Source organism: Lycorma delicatula, chromosome 1, assembly GCF_047948215.1.
Source record: "Lycorma delicatula isolate Av1 chromosome 1, ASM4794821v1, whole genome shotgun sequence".
Classification (NCBI taxonomy): Eukaryota; Metazoa; Arthropoda; class Insecta; order Hemiptera; family Fulgoridae; genus Lycorma; species Lycorma delicatula.
The window spans coordinates 280,799,139-280,821,937 of NC_134455.1; the positions used below are offsets into that span (position 1 = coordinate 280,799,139).

Sequence of the window (22,799 nt, forward strand, 5' to 3'; positions counted from 1 at the left end):
CAGTTTTATAAATTGAAACATTGTTCAATAAATTCCTCTTTTTTGTGTAGCTACTAATGTTTTTTTTTTTTTTTTTTTAATTCCAGTTTCGCAAAAGCAAATCGCTACTGTGTATTCATAAACAAAATTGAGTATTAGTGTTGATAGTTTACAGAGATTCGCGATTCAATTGCCGTGGGCTCTTGATCGACCATAACTTCTTATGGCGGGAAGGCTCTAGATCCAAGGCCATTTTTTTACCTTGAGGCCTTTTAGAACGTGTAATCAAGCGTACTGATATACTGTGGCCTAGGTGTGTAGGAAAGTTGGTGAAGTGCATGTCCTGTTTCTAACAAATAAGTATTGAGAACCAGTTTATGTGATGCGCAGTCAACGACGGGGACACGGATAGGCGGGATAAGGCCTCGGGCGTTGAGAAAGGTCTTTAGCCTTGTTTGATTTTCGGCAGACAGGGGCAACGGAAAATATATTGGTTGCAATGCGGTTGCTCGGAGCAGCGGCAGCGACTCGCGCAAAAACGTGCGTGAGCGATGGCTCTCTTTCTCTTTGTTTCTCTCGCGCCCTCTCTCACTCTTTCTCCCCACCCCCGCGCTCTTCACACTTGCTTGACCACTAGACCTAGTCAAGCTCAGTACTGAACAAACTGTTCATTCGCCAGCAAGCAAATAAATTCGATAAAAACTTTGCTTTCACTTTTTAAATTAAAAATAATAATTTTAAATTAATTAATAAATAAATATATTTGCTTTGAAACAAAATTTAAAAGTGGTGGTTATAGTTTCTCATTTGAGCAGCCATACTGCGCGGCTGACAGTCGACCGGCGACGTCACACCGGGCCGGGTGAGCCTCCGTTTTGTCTGATGTGGGAGGCATTATTCCTTTACATGTAGCAAGGTAATTTTATATTAATTTAAACGGTTATTTTTAAATGTGATGTGTATGTAGATTTTACTAAATTAATAATTTTTAATAGTTATGGTGTATCAGTATTAACTTGTGATTTGTGTTGGTGTTATATCATTGCCATTTCGGTGAGAGATGAGGAAGGTCAGGATGTTCCATGGGTAGGGCCTACCGAAAATTAAAACAGCTTAAGTTATTTTTACTTTGGTCTGTGGTACGTGCGACTTAAACAACTTAACGATTTTCAACTTTGTGAATGTATGTGTTTATCTTCCAGAATTTATATTTTCAACATTAAATTAAATTATAAAAGTAATAAATATACTTGGTTTAAGTTTCTGCCTACGAAAATAGCTCTTTAAAGTTGGCGTAACCGCTCGATTTGATTACACTTTTAAATTATTTAATCTGGTTTTTCAATCGTTTAATAATAATTTTTAAACGTTATCAATGACGCAAGTAATTTAATTGCCAATTTTAAGAACTTGTCAAAAGTGTGAACATCTTTCGAAGTTGAGAAGTCAGCTGTTCGGTTAGTTTAAAAATTGATTCAAGCAGTACCAGGCGGTCTACATTTCCGATATAGGTTAGGATTGCTTTGAAATGAGGTTCGACGTGCGGAATATATTTATTAGCAGATATTCGTCTATTATGCGTGTTAAATTCACAGTTATGTAATGTTAAACAAGATTTGTTTATTATGATATTTCTTTGACGTATTCATATTTTTAATGTAGGCAGTATATTATTAATTGATAACGAAGTATTGATTTAAATTGCTGAGTTACGTTCGTAACTTCATTTAAAGGTTAATTCCTTTTGTCCTTCAGCTTAGTTGTAACTATTTAACTAATTATTTATTAAAGGGGAAGATTATTACATAACTATTAAAATTATGTTACATACGTTGTCTAAAGTGTTTTGTGGTTTTTCTTATGTGTTCATTAAAATATGAATTTAAACTTGATGTTGAACTTAACCTTATAAATATATTATAGAAAATATTGTAACTTGGATAAAAAAAAGTTGTATTATTTACTAATGCAAATAATTAGTAAGGTAGAATGTTTCAAGTTATTTTTTTGTAGTATTCGGTGTAAGTGGTATTGGAATTATCTATTTACATAAGCGATTGTTTTTAAAGAACTATACTGAACTTGTACATAATGCGTTCAGTTTTTGTAATGCGTGTAATTTTTAATCCCAGTGGTTTAATGTTTATCAGTTGTCAACTTAGCTAAATTTCGATCGAATTGTATTCGCTAATCCTAAGTGTTAGGTTAGGTTACTGACTATTATCTGCTTCATTATTATTTCTGATGTAGTCAGATAATTTTATTTATCTTTTTATTTAGGTCTGTGTACTGAAATTATTAATTAATTATAATAAGCTAAGATGAAGCTATTATTTATTTTTTGTAACCTTGAAACCAGCTGTTTGTCAGTTTGACATTCAGATGCACTTTACTTAATGGATTTGCACATACTTGTTTTTATTATTTTGAAAGTTTGTATTTCTGTTTATTTTTTTTTTATTCCTTCTTATTTTCATTTAGTATCATTTCTATTGTTTTTAGGTACTAGTCCTTATTCATATACTGGTGGATGTCACTAAAAATTTGGTTCTACTTATGCAGAATCCTGAACTGTATTTTTATCATGTAATCTTACCACACCAATTTGATTCTGATGCAAATTTACCCAAAATCTTTTAACTGTAACCCAACTAATAAAATATTATTGTGTTACTGTTTAATATCAAGATGAGATTGTGATATTTAACTCATAAGACCATGAAAGTTGCTACTGTAAGCCAGGATCTTGTTTTGTATTTTTGACTTTTGTATAAGATCTGCTCTGTGTAATGTTATCTCCAGATAGATTTAGTTTTACATTTCATAAAGTATTGTCCTTTAATAAAAGTAGAATATGAGGCCTTCAGGTCTACATTTTCATGTTTAGAATGGCAATTAAACAGTATTAATGATGTTTAACAATTTTGTTGAGCAGTTTCGATCTACTGTTGGTATTCTTGTTATGGTGTTGATTTTTTTTTATAAGAGTTAATCCTACTATTGAGGCAATTGAACACTATGATTTGGAAGTTATATATGGAAATAGTTTCAATTTTTTACAAGTAAACTACATTATTTTATCCTTTAAAATCCCCATTTATACCAATTGTCATTTATTTGATTTCAGTTGACTAGTTGTATGTGAAGTTGTATCATAATAAAACCCACAACAGTTACCTTATTAAAATAAATTTTTATTTAAGTTTTTATTAATCCAATAAATATAATCTTATCTTATGGTAAACGTTTTAGTGAAAGATTTACCTTTCCTATCTTTCTGCATTTCAAAAAATTTGTTTCTTTGTTAATATTTCTTGCATTTTCTTTTGAAGTTAGTTTATTTATTTTGACTGTGCTGATTGGAATAATTTTAATATTTTGATTAAGTAATTAATGATTTAATAGATTAATGATTTAATTATTGATGGTATTTGATTCGATTAATGATTTTAGTATTTGAAGGCTAAAACATTTGAAACTGTCAAGAAAACATGTTGTTTTTTTCAGCTTACAATTTACACAGTAAAATCTTATCCAATTTTCATTCAGTTGTATTAAGGAAATATGTCAGATTTTAGAAGTTTTCACTAATTTTTATGTAATACTTTACAAAATTTTATGATTTATCCTAATATTAAGGTAGACACTTATGTTTTAGAAGTTACGTATGGAAATAGTCTCAGTTTTTTATATTAATTAATAAAATAAGTAAATTGCATTCCATTGTTTTATGCTTTAAAATGCCCATTTATATACCAATTGTCATTTATTACCACTTCTTCTCAGGGATGAATTGATAAGTTGGCAGTAATCGACAAATAATAAAATTAATTGACATTGACTTATTTATTTCTAGAAAAAAAATATTAATTCTTGCATAATATGCTAGTTGTTTTGTATTGCTTCTAATTTAATATTTAATTAATGTAAAAAAAAAATCTGACTTATAAAATTTTGTTGTGTTCTGAGATCCACAACAACATAATCTGAATAATAATAATAATAATGGACATTGGTCCAAAAACTTTAACTAAAATTAGTCTTAGGTGGAAAAAGTTCATTTCTACAAACATCTCATGCTCTATCATACTGACTGACATTTTATATGTTTAAAAGTAGTACAAATCTTTTATTTGAAGTAATAATAACAAATAATGGCCGGTATCTACTTTTTAACTCGTGTAATTTAAATAATTTTATTTAAAAAACAATTATTTTATTAATTACATAAGGAATTTTTATTTCAGAAACAAACAATTACATTTATTACAAAAAGTTATGTTTTTGGCATTTCAAATTATGATCACATTGGGAAAAAATCTTTTATGCAAACAGAAAAGAGGAAGATAGGTCTTTTCAGTGATTTTTGGTTAAATTTATTATTCTAATCCATTTAATTAATGTGAGATTATAATGATTGTAACCAAATAATTCATGATGCATTAGTATTTTGGTTTTAGTTCATCACTAGTTTCACTTCTGTCAGTAGTTACTCTATTGTAAATTTTTACATAAATTTGACAATATATATATATATATATATATATATATATATATATGTGTGTGTGTGTGTGTACAACCACCCAACAGTAATAAAAAAAGTAATACCAATAGTCAACTTTCGCAGGAACCTGCATAATCACTCTGTAGATAATTCTATAATTACATTAACAAATAAAAAAAAGAAATAAAAACTTAAAAAATTAGAAAACATTGGTTTTTTTTTGTTACTGTTTGGTGGTTAAGGTGTTGTCTTTTAATTTAATTAGCATAGTGGTCAGTAAATATGTTGACACACATATACATATTAATATATATATATATATATATTCTATATATATATATAATATATATATATTCATATAATTTTTTTCTTGAAGTACATAGAGGAATTAATTCTGATAGCCGAACAGTTTTAGTTTGTTCTTGAGTAACTGTGAATTTTGTTGTTCAGAATTCTCATGTTATCTATTTTACTTACCTAGCATTTTTTTTTTTAAATTTTTTATGATTAGGTGTTTGAAGGTCGATGAGTAGGAAATAACAATTTTTAATGTTCACTTATGTTTGCATAACATTGCAGATTTGAATCCATATATGCTAATATTTTTAAGAAGCCAAGCATTAAATTTATTGTTTTGTTACAGTTACTGTTTTTCATTTTATATATGCAATTGAAAATTATACATTGCTACAAATGATTATCCAGAATTATTCATCATGAATAAAATCAAATGAAAAAATATAGTACAATACGTCTACTAGAACAAAAGTACATTTTTGGGGTTCTAAATGTAAGTGTGTTTCCTACCCAGTCTGTTTTTTCTCCTTAGTCACTTATATGCAGTAGAAAATTGTTCTCCGCATCGTCAAACTTTGTTGATTGACAAGATTTAATTTGATAAATTGGATTTCATCTTGCCAAAATTATCTACTGTTCCAAGTAAATTCAAATGATCGTATTTGAAGAGAACAACTTTCAGTTTTGTTTTAGGGCAATGCAATTATTATAAATAACATTTACACTTCTTAACTAATATAGTTAATATGCAGGATATATTAATTATTTTACTGGTTATAATTTAAGTACATTTTAGTTTTGAATTTAAATTTCACGAAGGACTAGAATCTTTCATTCATCATAATTTAAACATTTTTTTAAAGTATTTTGTTGTTGTATAGATTGTTTATCTTCAGTAATTAAATAATTTATTATATTTTTAACAATTTTCTGTATACAATTGGCAAAGAAAAACCTATAATTTAAGGGCACACTCAGTTTATGAAGACAGTTGACAAAATAGATAATCTGAAAAATGAGAAGTTAGTGAGTGTTTCCATGGAAAAGTATTTGAAGCTAATAATGTGTATTGTTTAATTGTTTAAAATTTTCATAATAATAATTCTCAATTCTATAATTAAAATAAAAATATTGATCTTATTTTTATAATTGAACAAACAAATTTTTAAGTTTAGCCACTATTTTGTAACTTACATTATCATCACATATTTTGTACTAATGGTTTTGTGTTTGATATTGTCATTTAAAAAAAAACTCATTGAGTTTTATAGGCAATTTTCCATGATTTAGGAATATCTCAAGAAGTTGGAGAAATGGAAAAATGTATTTGAATTTTTATTTTATTCTCAGATATGATATGAAATATCTGTAGCTTATGAAAAATCGTATATCTAATCAGGGTTACAACCTAGAACCCTCTGGATGAAATGGAAAGATGTTACCACTCCACTTGTGGATAGTGGCTTTATTAAATTAATTAATCTAACTGTTATTACAAGTTCTTTAACAAAACTGTTTAAAATTTTTATTTATGTGTAATGCACACAAAAGTGACCATGATGCTGTTGCTCTTAACAATAATGTTGTATGTACCATGTATTTATCAACACAGATTTTAGATTTAATTATGTTACTTTAGTGTAATTTAAATTTTTAGTAAAATTACACTAAAGTAAGAAAACTGTTGTTTCTAGCTATGAGAGGGGTAGCTTATTTATGAATTTACATGAAGTATATAAAATGCTATTTAGTCAAAATCATACTTAAGATCTTACAAACCCATCGATTCCATTAAATTGTGAAAAATGTTCAGGAGTTACAGACACATAGACTTTTATTTTTGTAGGCTGCATATAGATTATTTTATGAATAACTGAGCTGTTACAGTCATGTTTTAGCCTAGATTAATTAATACTACTAGTCTTTAAAAAGTACTCATTCATAAATATACTATGAAGTTAAATTATCCCACACAACTTGAGCTAAATAAGTATTTTTTAATTAAAGGAAGGAAGTAAGCTTATTAATGAGAATAGAGTATTGTTTAAACAATCAACAAAACATCTTAGTATGTATTATCATTTAATAAAATTTAAATGTATAGCAATAGCGTAATGGCATTGCAAAATTCATATTTAAAAAGTTTTATTTTTTGTACATTGTAAAGATTTTCTCCTTTCATACCTTCAATTTATAATATTAGGTAGAAGGACACGTAATAGTATACACTAATGACATAAATGTGGTATGTTTTTAACATATATTTAATAAGCATGAGTAGAATAGAAATTCATTTCTGTAGTGTGAATATATGATTAAAACTTGCAGTCCATGCATGTGTCCTCTAAAATATACTGTGTGGTGATGATGTTTCTGTTAAGATTATGGTATTTTGTCTTAGGAAAGTGGATTCTTTTACTACTTTATTGATTTTCATCTTATTATATAATTTTTAGTAAAAAATCTACAAATTTCATTAAATTATAATATTTTCACATTAGAGTTCTTTTTGCCTGAAAGTTAAGGATTAGTTAACAAAAAAAGATTTACTTGTTTTTCGATTAGTATGATTGATATTTTTTACAATTCAGCAAGTTATTCATTTGATAAGTAATCTAATTGCTTTATTGTAAACTTCATGATTCGGATTAAGATTTTTTTTAATGGATATCCTTTCTTTATACTTATATATATATATATTTATATTTAAATTATTTTGTCCATTTATATTTAACATTCATTTGTTTGATTAGAAAGAGAAAAGATATATTTTTAACTACTGTTATTTAGATCGAAATGAATTGCATACTTTGAAAAGTATTTTTACTGTTTATTATTTTAAGCCTATTATAGATGTCAATAATATTAAATCTGTATTGAGATGATGTATGGCTTGTTGGCACACGGTAAGTGACAGTATTTTACTTTTCCATACTTATCCAGATCTCATAAGGATCAGATGATTACCATTCTATTATTTGGAACTCTTTCCACCTGAAAGGTATTTTATCTACGAGCACTTGCTACTTTTATTGGTAATGACTTGCACCAAGTTATTGTTTCTTTTGTTTGGTGTTGTTTACTTCACTTATTATTGTGTCGCTGGCGATCTGGCTTGAAAAAATGTCAACTTCATCTGCTGTAATGTCTGACAATCTACAGTAAGTTGTTACTTTCATTCATCAGTTTTTTATTGCGGATTGTGTTCTAGTACAGATTAAAAATTTGATTACACGCGTCAAGTCGTTTGAAAAAATGGAAAAAGCTACGTCATAAATGAGACATAGAGCAGTTAAATTGAGGTAAGTTATGGAGAAACAACATTCTGAATATTATTTTGAGTTTGGACCTAGCTGTTAATAATTAGAACCAGAAAATATAGTATGAATATTTTGGTAATAACGTAGTGACTTAACAAATGTATGTCTGTTATTTTTATATTATGTTTAGTGAGAACATTCTTTTCTATATCATGTCTAAAGAGGAAAAGAAAATTATAGTCAATTGTGGGTACCTTCCAGCAGAAAAGCCTTTTAAGGATTTTAATTTCTACAACAGTCTGAGCTTTCTTTCTCTTCTGTTTAGCCTCCAGAACCAGTGTAAGTTATCAATTAAGAGGATTAGTGGGGATGACATGTATGAATGTAAATGAAGTGCAGTCTTGTACATTCTTAGGTCCTTTGTACATTCCTGAGGTGTGTGGTTAATTGAAACCCAACCACCATTATATTAGGTTATGAGGATTATTTAGCTTGTTTTGATTTCATCAAAGTTAAGATGTCTGCAACCAATTTTTTGGCATATATATATTTTTAACAGAATACTTTACTTCAGTGTTGCATTTCTACAATTCCTTGTTTCAATCCGAATTGTATCTGTTTGGTTCATTTTGAAGTAGTGGTTTACACACTTAATGCTTGATGCATAAAAGTTGTCATGTGGTGAATAAGAAGATATTGCAATACATCACCGAGATAAGTATTTGCTAAGAATTTTGCACAAAACTTACATGATGTACTTTGCAGTAGAACCCCTAGGTTCATACTTTGAAACTACATTCTGGCTAGAATTTCCTTTTAGCCTCGATGGTGCAAGTGGTAGCATCTTTGTCTTTCATTCAGAGGTCCTGGATTTGAATTCTGGTCAGGCATGTCATTTTCACATGCTACAAAATTGTTATTTCATCTCATCCTCCGAAGCAATACCTAATGGTGGTCTGGGAGGCAGAAAAGATTAGTATGATGTGGAGGAATATCCGCTTTATGCAACATAATATTCAAGTAACATCGATTAAAGATACTGATGCATCTTTTAAGAAATTAGGCGCAAATGATATCACCTATGTCAGTAGCAAACTAGGCATTAACTTTTGACATTATCCACGGCAATCTCTACTTATAATGAAACAACAGTGAAACACCTGCCTTTTCATAAACCTGTAGATGTGAAAGTCGGGCCTCATCTGACATCAGCAATTTTCTCGGTAGCAGTTTTTGTTCCCAGTTCTATGATTAATTTTTGTTTATTTCAAAAAAAATATAAATGACTTTTCTTATGCTCAAAATTTTGATTTTACAAAATGAAAAGCATTGTTAACACAGCTGAAATCAATTAAATGAGTGGTTGTGATACTCAGATGTTCGTTTAGTTGCGAGTCGCAGTCCTTCTTGTGTTTCAAGACCTTCATACCTTTCACAATTCAACCGTTTCAAGAACACTTCTAATGTTGGAACTTGATGTTCTGCTATATTATATAAAACGTTTTTCGGATGCCTAGTGAATTATACTGACATAAAAAAATCCACGGCACACGCACTCGCACAGTCTTGAATTCTCTGTTCCCTCAATTTAGTTACCGAGCTGGAATATGTGTACTAATGAAAAAAAAAGAAAATTTCAAATAAATTTTGTTAGATCACCAGTATATTTAAGCCTGGCTTTTTAAATTATATACTTAACGTGTTCTACTGCATATATATCTAGTCCTAGCAAAAATACAAAAAAAAAGTAGTAAAACATTGTAGTAATTGTAAAACATTGCAGTTATCAATGTTTACAGATACAAATGGCCAAAAAGTTCAAACAAAGAAAAAATTGACTGTATGATTAAATTAGTTTTAAAACACGTAGTAATGCTATAAAAGTTAGCAATTTTTTACCATTTTCCTTATTTTTTTAATTTTGTGTTTCAGAGTATCTGAATTAGAGCTGTTTTACTAAGCAGTTATTTTATTTTTCAATAAAATTTTAAAAATTACTATGCTAAACATGTTTGAAGAACTCGTACCGTCTTCTAAAAAGAAATGTTTTGAAATTAATTTCATTGAGGCATATCGTCATTATATATATTTCAGTCTTCATTGAATTGAAAACGTTTGAATCATCCTTCCCTACTATTTAATTTAATTTTTCATTGTATTATTAAAAAATAAATTTACTTTGGTGCAGTGTTTTATATTATCGAAATCTATTTATAATCTTATCAATGATATATTGAATTTTCATCAGATAATTTATATTTTTTAAGGGATTAATATTCTGAAATCCTTAGTATAATTCAGGCAGGATTAAATTTACTCTTCTTGCCGCAGATTGTTATGAGTCTTGTTTTCACAAACTATTTGGTGTTCTGTTCAAGAAGTTTGACGATTTTTGCAAAACTACGATTTTTTTCTCGAAAAATGTACTACTCTTGGTATATAATATTAATAAAAGTTGATATTTTACAACTGCCTTCCAAAGATAAGTTTAAAAACATTTGTCATCCGCTTCGTGAAACAATTTTGTGTCTTTTTTTAAATCTTGACGTTATTTTAAAAACCAATTTCCATTACACCTGTTTACTGGATTGTATAACATTCTCTTTGTAATAATTACTATTTTACGATAAGAGAATCTGAGTGATGTTTTATGGTACAAGATGTACCCAATGGAACGTAAAGTAGGCAACTTATCCTGTTAAGTATTTGGAATTTTTTTCTGGAAATTTAAAAAAAATGGTGGCTGCAGGTCACATCTATATGGTTTTAGATTAAAATAAACTGTTAATATCTTCTGCTTTATGTGCTAACATTGCATGTAAGTTTCTGTTATGTTAGGTTACTCGATTTGTTGTTATTACCGGTATACGTAATGGTTACTTTTACATTAAATAACTTTAAGTTGTAAGTTATTCAGCGTTTTTTTTTGCATAGGCCATCTTTGCTCAGCCATTAAGTCCGAAAAATTTATTTCTGATATTAAATTTGAGAAAGATTAATAATACAAAGTTGCTCTTAACTGTAATCTACAACTTCCTTTGATTGTATATTTTAATTCTATTTCGATGGGAGATCCAAAAGCTTTATTTATAGAATAGTCCGAAGCGAGAGTGACAAACGGTGCTACAAATTTTGGGATCTACTCTTACTAGTTTAAAAACTTCAAAATTTATAGAAAATTTAAAAACAATAAATATTTATTTTATTTAAATCTTTAAAAGTTTTAATTACGTATCTTTCTATATCAATTTATTAAGCGTTTCAATTTTGTTCCTTGCATCAGCATTGTATTGTTTAAAATAATATTAAACTTATAATATCCTGTATATATTAATTGAATATAGATAAAATTTCCATTCATATTTTTCTTAACTGTATCTGTTTCAGGTTAATTATGTATTCGGTTTCGTGTTGCAACTATTTCATCTTTGTTTTCTTAACTGATTTTTTTTTGTGGATTCCTGGGATAATTGCAGTAAATAAAAACTTGACTGTTCATAGTTTTCCATTCAACAGAATTTAGTTACTTCATTTAATTTTATTAAGCAGTGTAAAAGTTTCTAATGTTTGGTACATATAAACAATCACTGTTTGGTATATACAAAGTGTCACTGATACTTTTACAATACTGGATAATTTACTAGTATTGAAGTTACTATTCCTTCCTTTCAGTGTAAGTTCAGTAGCGCTTTCAGTTTTATTTTTTTTAATACAAATGAAAAAAATTAAAATAATTGCCTTCTAGAATAATTTTGTAATGAATAAGATACGAGTTCGTATATTTACAACAGCACGAAATGGCCATCTACTGAAATCGCTTCAGTAAATGTTGCATTCAAACGATTGGGAGTAATCTTAATCTTTGACAATTACACCTGTAGGATGAAAAACATGTATAAACTATCAATGACTTTCACAATTTCAAAATTTAGTTACCGAATACCAGTAATTGATTTACTCATATCATAAATCAGCTGATCTCATGCCTCTCGACTTCAAAGCTACACAGATCTTACATTTCATGTAAAAATGACAAGGGTGAGTTATCAACTCCATAGATTATCTACCACACAAAGGGATTTAAAACATGCTGATTGACTGCTTCTGAACAAAATAAAAAAGAAATGAATCGCTCACGTTCTCTGATTTCATTCTGATTTTAAAATAAATAATTCATTTCAAAAACCAATTTGAATATACTTGCTCTGTGTTGCGATGAAATCTCTTTAATAATTTTATTGTTATAGTTTTTAATGTTCGGAAAGAAATAAAAAATTCATTAGTTTATTTGATTAATTCAGTATGTGCCAATTTTTTGCAAGTTTAAACTCGCTGCGTGTAACATTAGTAGGCATTCATTGCATTTGTTTGTCGGACGTTTTAGGTTTATCGGAACAAACAAAATTTTATTTATGATCATTTTACAGATTATCAGCTGCTGACGTATAGTCAGACAGCGTATAATTTTCATTTTAGAGAAGCACTTACCACTTATATTCACAGTAAGATGTGAAAAATTCTACTGTACTAAAATATGTAGAATTATTAGAACTGTTTGTTATAAGTATATTTGTTTGGAACAAATTAAAGAAAATTTATTTTCGGTTGAGGAGAGATGTTTCTCATTTGAACAAAGTAATTGTAAATTAAAAGATTTTTCGCAAAAAATTAGTGTTCTACAAGATGTTATTAAAAAAAATTACATTAAACTTTTGACTAAATGGTCGGTATGGAAAAAAAAATGATTTGAAATAATATAATAGTTTCAAATTTACGCCTGTAAAATTATTTCAGTTAAAAAGAATCAATTGATTCGTATGATATTCTAGAAAATTCTAGATATCTAATGAAGAACGTTGATGGGGGGGGGGGGCACGAGTAGCTGATTTGTCGTTTGATCGTCGGGTAAAACGTGCCGGTAGCTTGTTGTGCTCATCATCGACAAGAGTGATGGTTGCCGACATCTGTCGTTAACTTTATTTATTTTTTAACAATGAGTGTGAGGATCCCATTTACGGGCAAAGTGTAGGACTCTCAAAGAAGTTCCACTAGATGTCAAATTAGAGCGTATGTGTGTCTGCTGCTTCTCATAGTGATAAACATATTTCGTCAGCTCAGGCCCCAGATTCTTCCTGAGAGTCAGCAAGGCCGTACTCAACTGATTCAAAAGGTCCTTCAGACTCCTCGAAGGGGGCTCCTCCTCGATGATGGCTGTCTGTACAGTTTTTTTTTACCATTGTTGCCCTTGCTCGCTGGTACCTTTTCAGTAGTCTCCGAGATACTTTGTTCCATCTTTCCTGCTAACGGGTGAGACCTACGTCTCTGCATGTCTTATTTTCTTAAACTGGGCCTGATAACGAGTTAATCAAGTACCTACAAGCTATGTTTCGAGGGAGGGATTCGTTAATTTGTATCCCTCGAAATACATTTTAGGGTTGAAATTGAAGGGAGGGTAGAGGAAGGATCCGATTCGTATAGAACCGGGAGGATATATGGCCAGGATAAAGGAAATACCGGAACGCGAAGTTTCCCCTGTCTATTAAGTTCGACTTAGAAAAAACTCACTCCACTCACCTCGTATAAATCGAGAAAAATTTTCTAATTGGTGTTTACTTCAGTTGAAGTGAAGTCAGCGTCTTGAATAAGCCTGTCTATTCGTCTTTTCCCTATAATAGGGTATGTAGTACTATAATCCTATACTAGTACTTTGTGATAATCACTGCATTTTGAAAAACAATAATAACTGTAAATCCGTTTTCCAAAAACCAGAAAATTTGTAGACACGTCCAGAATATCCCTACCATCAAGACTTATTTACTTAATTAATAAAACAACCTAGAAAAACCGTCCAAAAAGCAACACGTGCGCACCGAATGAGAATCTCAACTCGACTCCATCTGTAGTTAACTTAATCTGTTGTTACATTAGCCATATTTTTTTTTGTACCGAGTTTAAATTGATAATGTTGAATTTTTTGGGGAATTCATTATTATTATTAAATCGGGACCAATGTCCGCTTGGGTTTAGAAGTCTACAGCTTTTAGATGAGCCTCGTAAAAAATATTTCTGTTCTTTAATTGTAAAAGTTTTTGGTTTTTATTATAATATTAGATTTATCTTTTAAAAAAATGTTTCAAATTTTCAACAAACTAAATTCAGATTAATATCCAAACTGCAGTCCATTAGGTATAAACCAAATTCTAAGCTAAAGCTTAGATCTTAAATAGCTTAACTTATCTGTTATTATTATTGTAACCGGAAGGGCAGTTTTGATAGCAAAACTACCCCTTCTGGTAGGTTAGACCTTAGTTGTTAGTTAAATCACGCCTTTCTTCGGAAATGTATTATCATTACACTTTTATTGTGCCCTTTGTTTATTTAGTTTAAAATACTCTATCACGATGTAGCTTTAATTGCCCAGACGCATTTATTTAACTATTACGCAATACCCTTCTAACATTACGTCATCATTTTTCTTAGGTGACTGGGTTACTGCACTTCTAGAATATTATGTACAAGGTTTTGATGCCGTTCATATTGTGCTTTGGAATTTATACGTGCTTCAGTGTAATGCATAATTCTTATTTCTCAAATACTTTATTTCGATAAGCATTTACTGCTTTAATTTTTCATTTAATTTTGATAGATGAGAGTTTTAAATTCTTCATTCAGAACCCCGCGATCGTTATAGTATAATTTTTGAATTTTTGGAATGTAAGACAGAAACAGAGAAGAAAAAGTAATGTTTGTAGAAAAGTAAAATTTCAAAGGCGTTTTCTAAAAACTTATAAAAATTTGATTTTACTTCGAAATAAATTATAATGTTTGTGTCTTTCTGCAACGTGTTATGTGTTTAATATATATAATATTTACTATCTAATTTGTAAGTTACTGCCTCGTTCTACTTCTGATTATTTTTTCCGTTGGTAAGCTCTCGCATTCTATCTCAAAGTAACCAACAACGAAGTTCTTGCAGGCCTTGTTTCCATTCCCAAATTAGAAGATATGACGAAATACAAGGTATAATTTTAAGATTTAAAGAAATATATATATTTTACCATATGTTTGTAACAAAACGTCAAGAGATTATATCGGTACAGAGATCAATCTTTATAATCGATTTAATTCAGTTTTCCCCACTTCACATGTTTTTCTTTTTTTATAGCTCTACTTAAATTGTATAGTTTAGAGAACTAATTACCTTTGTTTCTGAAATGATTATTTTAAGTAAGCAATTTTTCTGAATATTACTAAAATCTGCAGTACATTTATTTTCAATTTAAAATCGATTGTATTTCATTTCCACAAGCGGTAGCGGTAGTTAGGCTACCGATGAACAACCAAAATTTATGGTAAAAGGAATAATTAGTTTCAAAAACGATTTGAACATATTTACTGTGTGTTGTGATGAAATTGCTTTGAGCATTTCATTAGTATAGTTTTTAATGTTCGGAAAGAAAAAAAGAGATTCCATTAGCTTCTTTTTTAGATTAAGTAGCTACTTTTTTAGCTTCTTTTTTAATTCAGTATTTTTCTATTTTTTGCAAGTTTGAACTCGCTGTTTTAACATTACTAGTCATTCATTGCATTTGTTGGACTTTTTAGGTTTATCGGAATAAACAAAATTTTATTTTTGATCTTTTTACAGATTATGTGCTGCTGACGTATTTCTCACGCAGCGTATAATTTTCATTTTAGAGAAGCATTTCATAAACATGCTGTTTTTTTCTTTTAATCGTGTTTGTAGCCATTGTTCGGGAAGTAATACGTAAACTTTACTAATTCTTTCTCATACATGTATACGCATACTGTGGTGGAAGTACATACTGTATATTTTTCTGCTTTTGTTTTATCATACGCATACTGTGGTGGAAGTACATACTGTATATTTTTCTACTTTTGTTTTATCAGGTCTACAATGAAGATCTGATGAAAGCCTCATAGTGTTTACTGTTTGTTGAAAACTGCGTAAACCAGATCGAATGGTTAAATAAAACGAAGACTGATATTACTGAACCTGTATGTAGGTAGTCCAGACAACGAGTATGAAATGAGATCTACAGATAAACGAGTGTGATATTATATTATTATTATTATTACGTTCGATATAAATGCATCGCAGAAATTAAATTATATTTATTTTTATTTATCGTTAGATTATCATTATTGTGTTGTTTATTGGGGCAGTTATTATTTTTTTTTTTATTGAAATGTAGAAATTAATCATAATAAACATTTTCAGTACATGTGTTTTTTTTTTTTCATTCGTTTTGCCGTTTTCATGAACGATGTAATGAAATTTATATACTAGTAGTATTTTATTATAAAGTAAAAAAAAGTCGCTCTCTGTAAATTTAAAAGTCTAATGGTATCCTTTAATGATTTTATAAATTCTCCTGAATTCGTTTTTAGCAACAAAAAAAATTTGAGTAAGGTTGTTGGTATTAGTTGACTAATTTTTTTTTTTTTTTTAAGTGTGCTCTGGTTAGTTTTCGCTGTAGGAAAAGAAACTGATAACTATACTTAGTTTCTTATACGTACAGGGTATTTTGTTCAGTTACATCTTAAAAGTTTGACTGAAATTTGTTATTTGCTGCTCTGTAGACTTTCCTCTATTTTCATTCGTAAGTTTATTTAGGATTATATTTTTAAATTAAAAAACAGGATGGTCAAGCTACGTTTAAAACTAAATAATGACAGTACTATATAAAAATATAATTGCACATTTTCCGTATATCGTAATCAACAGCGGCGTGGGCGATACGTAAACACATACCCTCTACTTCACTGGATTGTACTTTCGGTGTCTTGTTTTATCTGTTTTTATTTTTTTAAAGTCTAGTTTCTTTTATTGTGTGTGTCCATTTTTTTTAATCATTGTTATTCCAGTAATTTTGTTCATGTTACTGAAAAGCATATTAACTTTTCAAGGTTATTCGCAGTTATTACGTGTTCCGATATATTTTACTTCTATTTATAGTGTTTGATTCTGTTGCTGATTTTCGATCGTACGCTGTTCATTTCTTAACATACAACGTTCATATAGTACTCTTTATTTTAAACATTTATTTTAGGATTATAACATTTTTGAAAATTAATTTAACTTTTTAAATATTGTAAAATTTAAAACGATTAAAACATTTTAGTTCTCTTTTACAAAAGAATTTATATTTATTAATATTTCAAAAGAAAATCTAATAAATGTAGAGTACTTGCTGAAAGAACAAAACTGAAACCTGTAAAAATATAAACCTTTGTTCTAATGGCAGCTGGTCTCATCGTTCCCAGAATGGATTCATTTCGAGTGATTCAGAAGCACACAATATTTATTTTTAATAAACTTTCAAAGGGTTTAATATACTAGATATTTAGAATATTTTTCTGTTATTATTAATTATCTTATCTTACAAATACTAATAAATTATATTTGGTACATTTCATGTTGCTCAATTTCACGAGTAAAGTAACTACAGTAGTTAAAATAATTTTTTTTGTTTATCATTAATTTGGTAAAATAGTCGGATAAAAAGCTGAATTTAAGTAATTTGTTTTATACTTGTCGCTGTAAACGTTTGTTGATGTATTTCATTTTAAGCTCGATAACATTTTTTCGTAATAATGGTAAAAATTGCAGCTGGTCTTATTTTATTTACCAGTCAGTTCTCTATTAATTAATTTCTTGATAGTTCTCTATCTAATTTCATGTCATTGTTAAGATTCATCTACAAAAAGATTTTAAACCTTTTTTAATCTACCATTAATTTAAAATAAAGGAATTTTAAGATAAACTCGTAATTGAAAATATGATTGTTTGTTATTAATAGACGATCGCTTGTTTCATACAACGGCCGTATTGCACTCTGCATTCTATAATAATGTAACTAATAAATTTTCAGTATTAAATTTAAAAAAATATATATAATTATAATGGGAAGTTTACTAATATTTATCAATTTGATCAAGTTTTTTTTTGTCTTCAGTCATTTGACTGGTTTGATGGAGCTCTCCAAGATTCCCTATCTAGTGCTAGTCGTTTCATTTCAGTATACCCTCTACAACCTACATCCCTAACAATTTGTTTTACATATTCCAAACGTGGCCTGCCTACACAATTTTTTCCTTCTACCTGTCCTTCCAATATTAAAGCGACTATTCCAGGATGCCTTGGTATGTGGCGTATAAGTCTGTCTCTTCTTTTAACTATATTTTTCCAAATGCTTCTTTCTTTATCTATTTGCCGCAATACCTCTTCAATTGTCACTTTATCCACCCACCTGATTTTTAACGTTCTCCTATAGCACCACATTTCAAAAGCTTCTAACTTTTTTCTCAGATACTCCGATTGTCCAAGTTTCACTTCCATATAAAGCGACACTCCAAACATATACTTTCAAAAATCTTTTCCTGACATTTAAATTAATCAAGTTTATCTTTTTATAGTAGCCTTATTTTTAATTTAATATTTTATTACTTTCTTCTTAAAATCGTTTTCATTTATTTGCTTCAGCGAAGGAAGTATTTTGTGGTGGTTTTTAATGTCTTTTTTACGTCCTTCGATGAAGTAAAGGAAATATTGATCGCGAAAAATTTCGGTTTTCAGATTTCAACGGAAATATCCATTTTGACCATTCCTGAATCCATTTTGACTAGTTTCGGCGTGACGTCTGTACATATGTACGTACGCAAACTCAAAACGCATAACTCAAAAAGGATTAGTCGTAGGATGTTGAAATTTTAGATTTAGGACTGTTGTAACATCTAGTTGTGCACCTCCTCTTTTGATTGCAATCGATTACACCAAAAGTGTCCAAAAAATCCCGAAATCAGAAACATTTGGATTTTGGACTTTTTCTCATTAACTGCAGTAATAAGATCTCTTTGAGAGCTTTTCAACGATATCATAAATGGTACTTATTTTCATTCGTTCCAAAGTTATAGCCAAATAAAAGATTATTTAATACTGCACGAGATATTCGCTGTTACTGTATGTGCGACGCGACTGGCTGCAATTGCCTCAGATTACTTGAGTGAAAAACATAAAATAAAAGTAATTAAAAAACTTAAAAAAATTGAGAAATGATTTACGGTCACCTCCTAGTCCTGTTTTTTTCGGGTAATTGTAAGAACCGGGTAAAATACATTTTTATCCGTACGAAGTACGGGTAATCAGTTATAACAAACATTTTTATGATTGTGGCCGACTGTTTGAAACCCACATTATTAGATCACTCAATTTTTTGTTCCTATACTGACTAAACTATTGTTCTGAAAAAATTACAATACACGGATAGTTTTTATAAATTGAACAAGCTTTAATTTTTATTTAATATTATTATTCTCACAAGCATGAGTTGGATGAACGCAGGAGGGGATCCAGGCTAGACGGGAAGGGCTCGCTTCACTCGCCCTAACCGCGACGGACAAACAAGTAACCATATAACGCGAAATAAGTCGCGACGGGTTTGCTAGTATATGCTTTTTAAATAGAAATTAATATACTCGTATATTGATGATACCTGGAGTTAAAATTTTCCTGTTTGAACATTATCTACTAGTGTATATATAAAATAACATGTATTGACTGCTTCATAATCAACGCCCAGCTAAGACTACTGAAGATAAATAGATTATGTATACACTTTCGTCTTATGGTGTAACTGAACACTAAGAAAGAGTTTTTGGAAATTCCAAGAAGATTTTCCAAAAAGATTTAAAATGAATTATTGATTTTTTTCTTCTTTTGAAACCCGGCTATCTTTGGAATTTCTCGCTAACAAATAAAGATTGCAGTTTGATTTTTGGTTAGTGTAATCTTCATGTGAATATGTAAAAAACCTTTCTTGTTTTTTCGGAATTCAACCTTGAAAAGGGTGTAGAAAGGAAAAAAAAATGTTGAACAATGATTGAAAGTTTGTTTTGAAAGAATGTTTTCAGACTATACTAAACGAGATATTCAGTAGATATGGGCTTGCAAGTACTCTTCATATAAAGATCTAAAAAAAATTCTCGGGTTTTTTGAATTTCCATTTTTAAGTGGTGCGGCGGCTCAACCAACACAGCCACTGTTACTGTTTGTGTAAAGCGACTGGCTGCATCTGCTTCCTGTTCTTTACTAAAAAACGTAAAATAAAATAAAAATTGACTTTAACAGAAATTGCAAGTAACCATTCAGCGCGGGTAAAGCCGCGCCGGGGATGCTTGTGTATATAAAAATGAAAACTAAATATCATTTTTTTGTTGTTTAATTTTAATTTAATTGTTTAGGTAATCAACCATAATGCGAGTAATATAAAAAATAATGCTCAAAATTATATTCATATATTATTAAGCAAAAAATTAAAATTACTTAAAAAGTAAAGCCAGATAAAAAAAAAAATTGGCTAAGTTCCTTAAAATTTGGAGTTTTTTTAGTGTTAAAATTACACACACACGCGCGCGCTAGCGCGTTGCCAGCCAAACGGTTTAAATGGCAATGTGCGTGTGTTTTCTTCTGTGCTTGAAAAAGCCTTGGATTTTAGGTAATACGTGTAAACTTAGTAGATTGTTATTTTCAATGATTCAGACTTAATGTATGTTAAAATTTGGGTATATTAATTTATAGGTAATATTAGCAATTTTAATATCGGTTTACTTACCTATATTTCCTTGTTATAACCTAAAATCTCTAGTATTTTTAAAAATTGTTTACTTTATTAATTTAATTAGTATGTGCAATGTTTACTGTTCGAGTAGTAAATTGTAGTGGTGTACTATGTAATGCACTAAAATTTACCGGTAGTAAATCTGAACAGGATACGTTGATCAGTTAATATTTTCGATGAATATGGTTAATAATCTTTTGTCACATAAAAGAATTCTATTATCGTTGTTTGCATGTAATTTCAGAATGTTGGAGTATCAAATACTGATTATTTAACGGGAATATGTTGCATATTTATTATTAAAACAAAATAATAAACAAATAGTGTATTCCAATATCTTACCGTCCACATTATAGTAAGGTATTCATTCAGACTACTTCATAAAACTGAAATACAAGAACTTCTGAATGGAAAGTTTCAAATAAAAATATTCAATAATTATATAAATTTTTAGAATTAGTTGAAAATGTTGAAGCCGTTTTTATTTTTTTTGACATTTTATCGCGCCGCTGAACTCGTTTCTGGATATCTCGGTTTCTGGATGAACTTATTCATCTTGGACTGATTTAAGAAAGAATAAAATTATAAGAATAAAAATATGTTTAAATATTACTCAAGTGTATCGCATTGAAATCACTAGTGGCTAAGAATTTTCCTACAACTTACTGTCGATTAGAAAAGAAACGCATAAAAAATTGAGAACTTTGGGTTATAGTTTTATCTTTTAGTTACTGGTTTAAAGTTATACATTAACTAATGAGAGACCTGAATTAAAGCGTACTGAAGTTTCGTCCTATCGCACACAGACTTGCTAACCGAAGTTGTAAACTGTGCAGTGTAAAATATAGGTTGGTCTTATTATTATGAGTCGTATTTTTTACTTAGAATCGTCTTGATAAAAGAATTTAGAGGTAAAACTAGACCACATGACCACCGACAGTGTCACTTGAATACCGCAAATGCTTAATAAATGTTCGTTTTATTTTGTTATTGTCATCAATTTTGTAAGGTCTGATTTGCCGTTTTTGTATTTGATTCTGCGAATTTGGAAATGCTTTGTGCTCATTTCTTAATTATATATTTCATATTCGGCCGTCAAACGTCCTAGTCTGTATATCGCTGAAATAAATAAGGCTTTGAAAACCGTTAGCTAAAGAAATACTGCACATACAAGCTTCTACTTTTATAAAACAATTCTTTCGATACTCGAAAATTAAACGGACTTTTTGATAACGGAAAATAGTGCTTCAATCGATCATTTTATTTAGTTCCTGCAAAAGAGATTTAGCTGTGATATTCTAAAACTGAATAGTTTTGGAATATCACAGGTAAAAAGTTGGTTGTATGTTTTTTTTTCTATTACTGTTTTTGTTAATTAATAGCAAGCTTTACTTTGTGTAATTTAAACAAAATTAAGTAGTTAAAGATAATACTTTCTAGTTTAATTTCGATTGTAATTACATTTAAAAAATTATTTTTAACAAAATTTCTGGTAGCAGTTACTCACGGTTAATAAAAATGGAAATTAAAGGTATAAAAGTATATCTTTAAGTTTCGACTTAGTTAAAGGTAACTGGGTCCTCATATTTAAATTTACTTTCAAAATGTTAAATATTTTAGATGAATTTAAAAATCCACTAACAAAAATGAAACGGCAACGATTGATTAAACCCTAAAACTGTTGATTTATAAATACAAAAGAAAATGTTCTCTGTTTAAAATGAGAAACACGGTTTGCATAAAACTTGTATCACCGGATTGGAACACAATCGACGACTCTATTTCCTATAAAATAGATGGGTTAATCGTCCCGTGCCAAAAAATCCGTTTTTACTCTTATCAAGCCGATTCGGTGACTTTACATTCGAAAGTTAGGTATTTGGAATGTCGCATCGACTATGTACAATGTTTTGTTGTCATTTTGAGTTATCAATGAAATTTTATTAAAAAATAAAAACTTCTTTTTTTAACGATACGATAAAGGGGATAAAATGTTTTTGTGGAGCGATTAGTTTTATTGATGTTCATTAAATTTTTTTTATCCTTTTTCAACACATAAACGATTATTTTTTTCTGTGAAGCTGTAAGTTCTAACGCAAAAAATGTATTGGCTTTTTA

At 29.1% G+C, this 22,799-nt stretch overlaps 1 protein-coding gene across 4 annotated transcripts in view; it reads left to right on the forward strand.

The window, feature by feature from the left end:
• The first annotated feature begins 802 nt into the window (after window positions 1-802).
• LOC142332173 (uncharacterized) overlaps window positions 803-22,799 on the forward strand; it is a 231,092-nt gene continuing 209,095 nt past the window's right edge. For 2 of the 4 annotated variants that reach the window (XM_075378455.1, XM_075378465.1), the window contains exon 1: window positions 816-895. The gene's annotated coding sequence lies outside the window, so the exon portion shown is untranslated. Of the gene's footprint in view, window positions 896-22,799 lie in introns of all 4 variants that reach the window. The other 2 variants (XM_075378478.1, XM_075378458.1) reach the window with 2 other exon arrangements.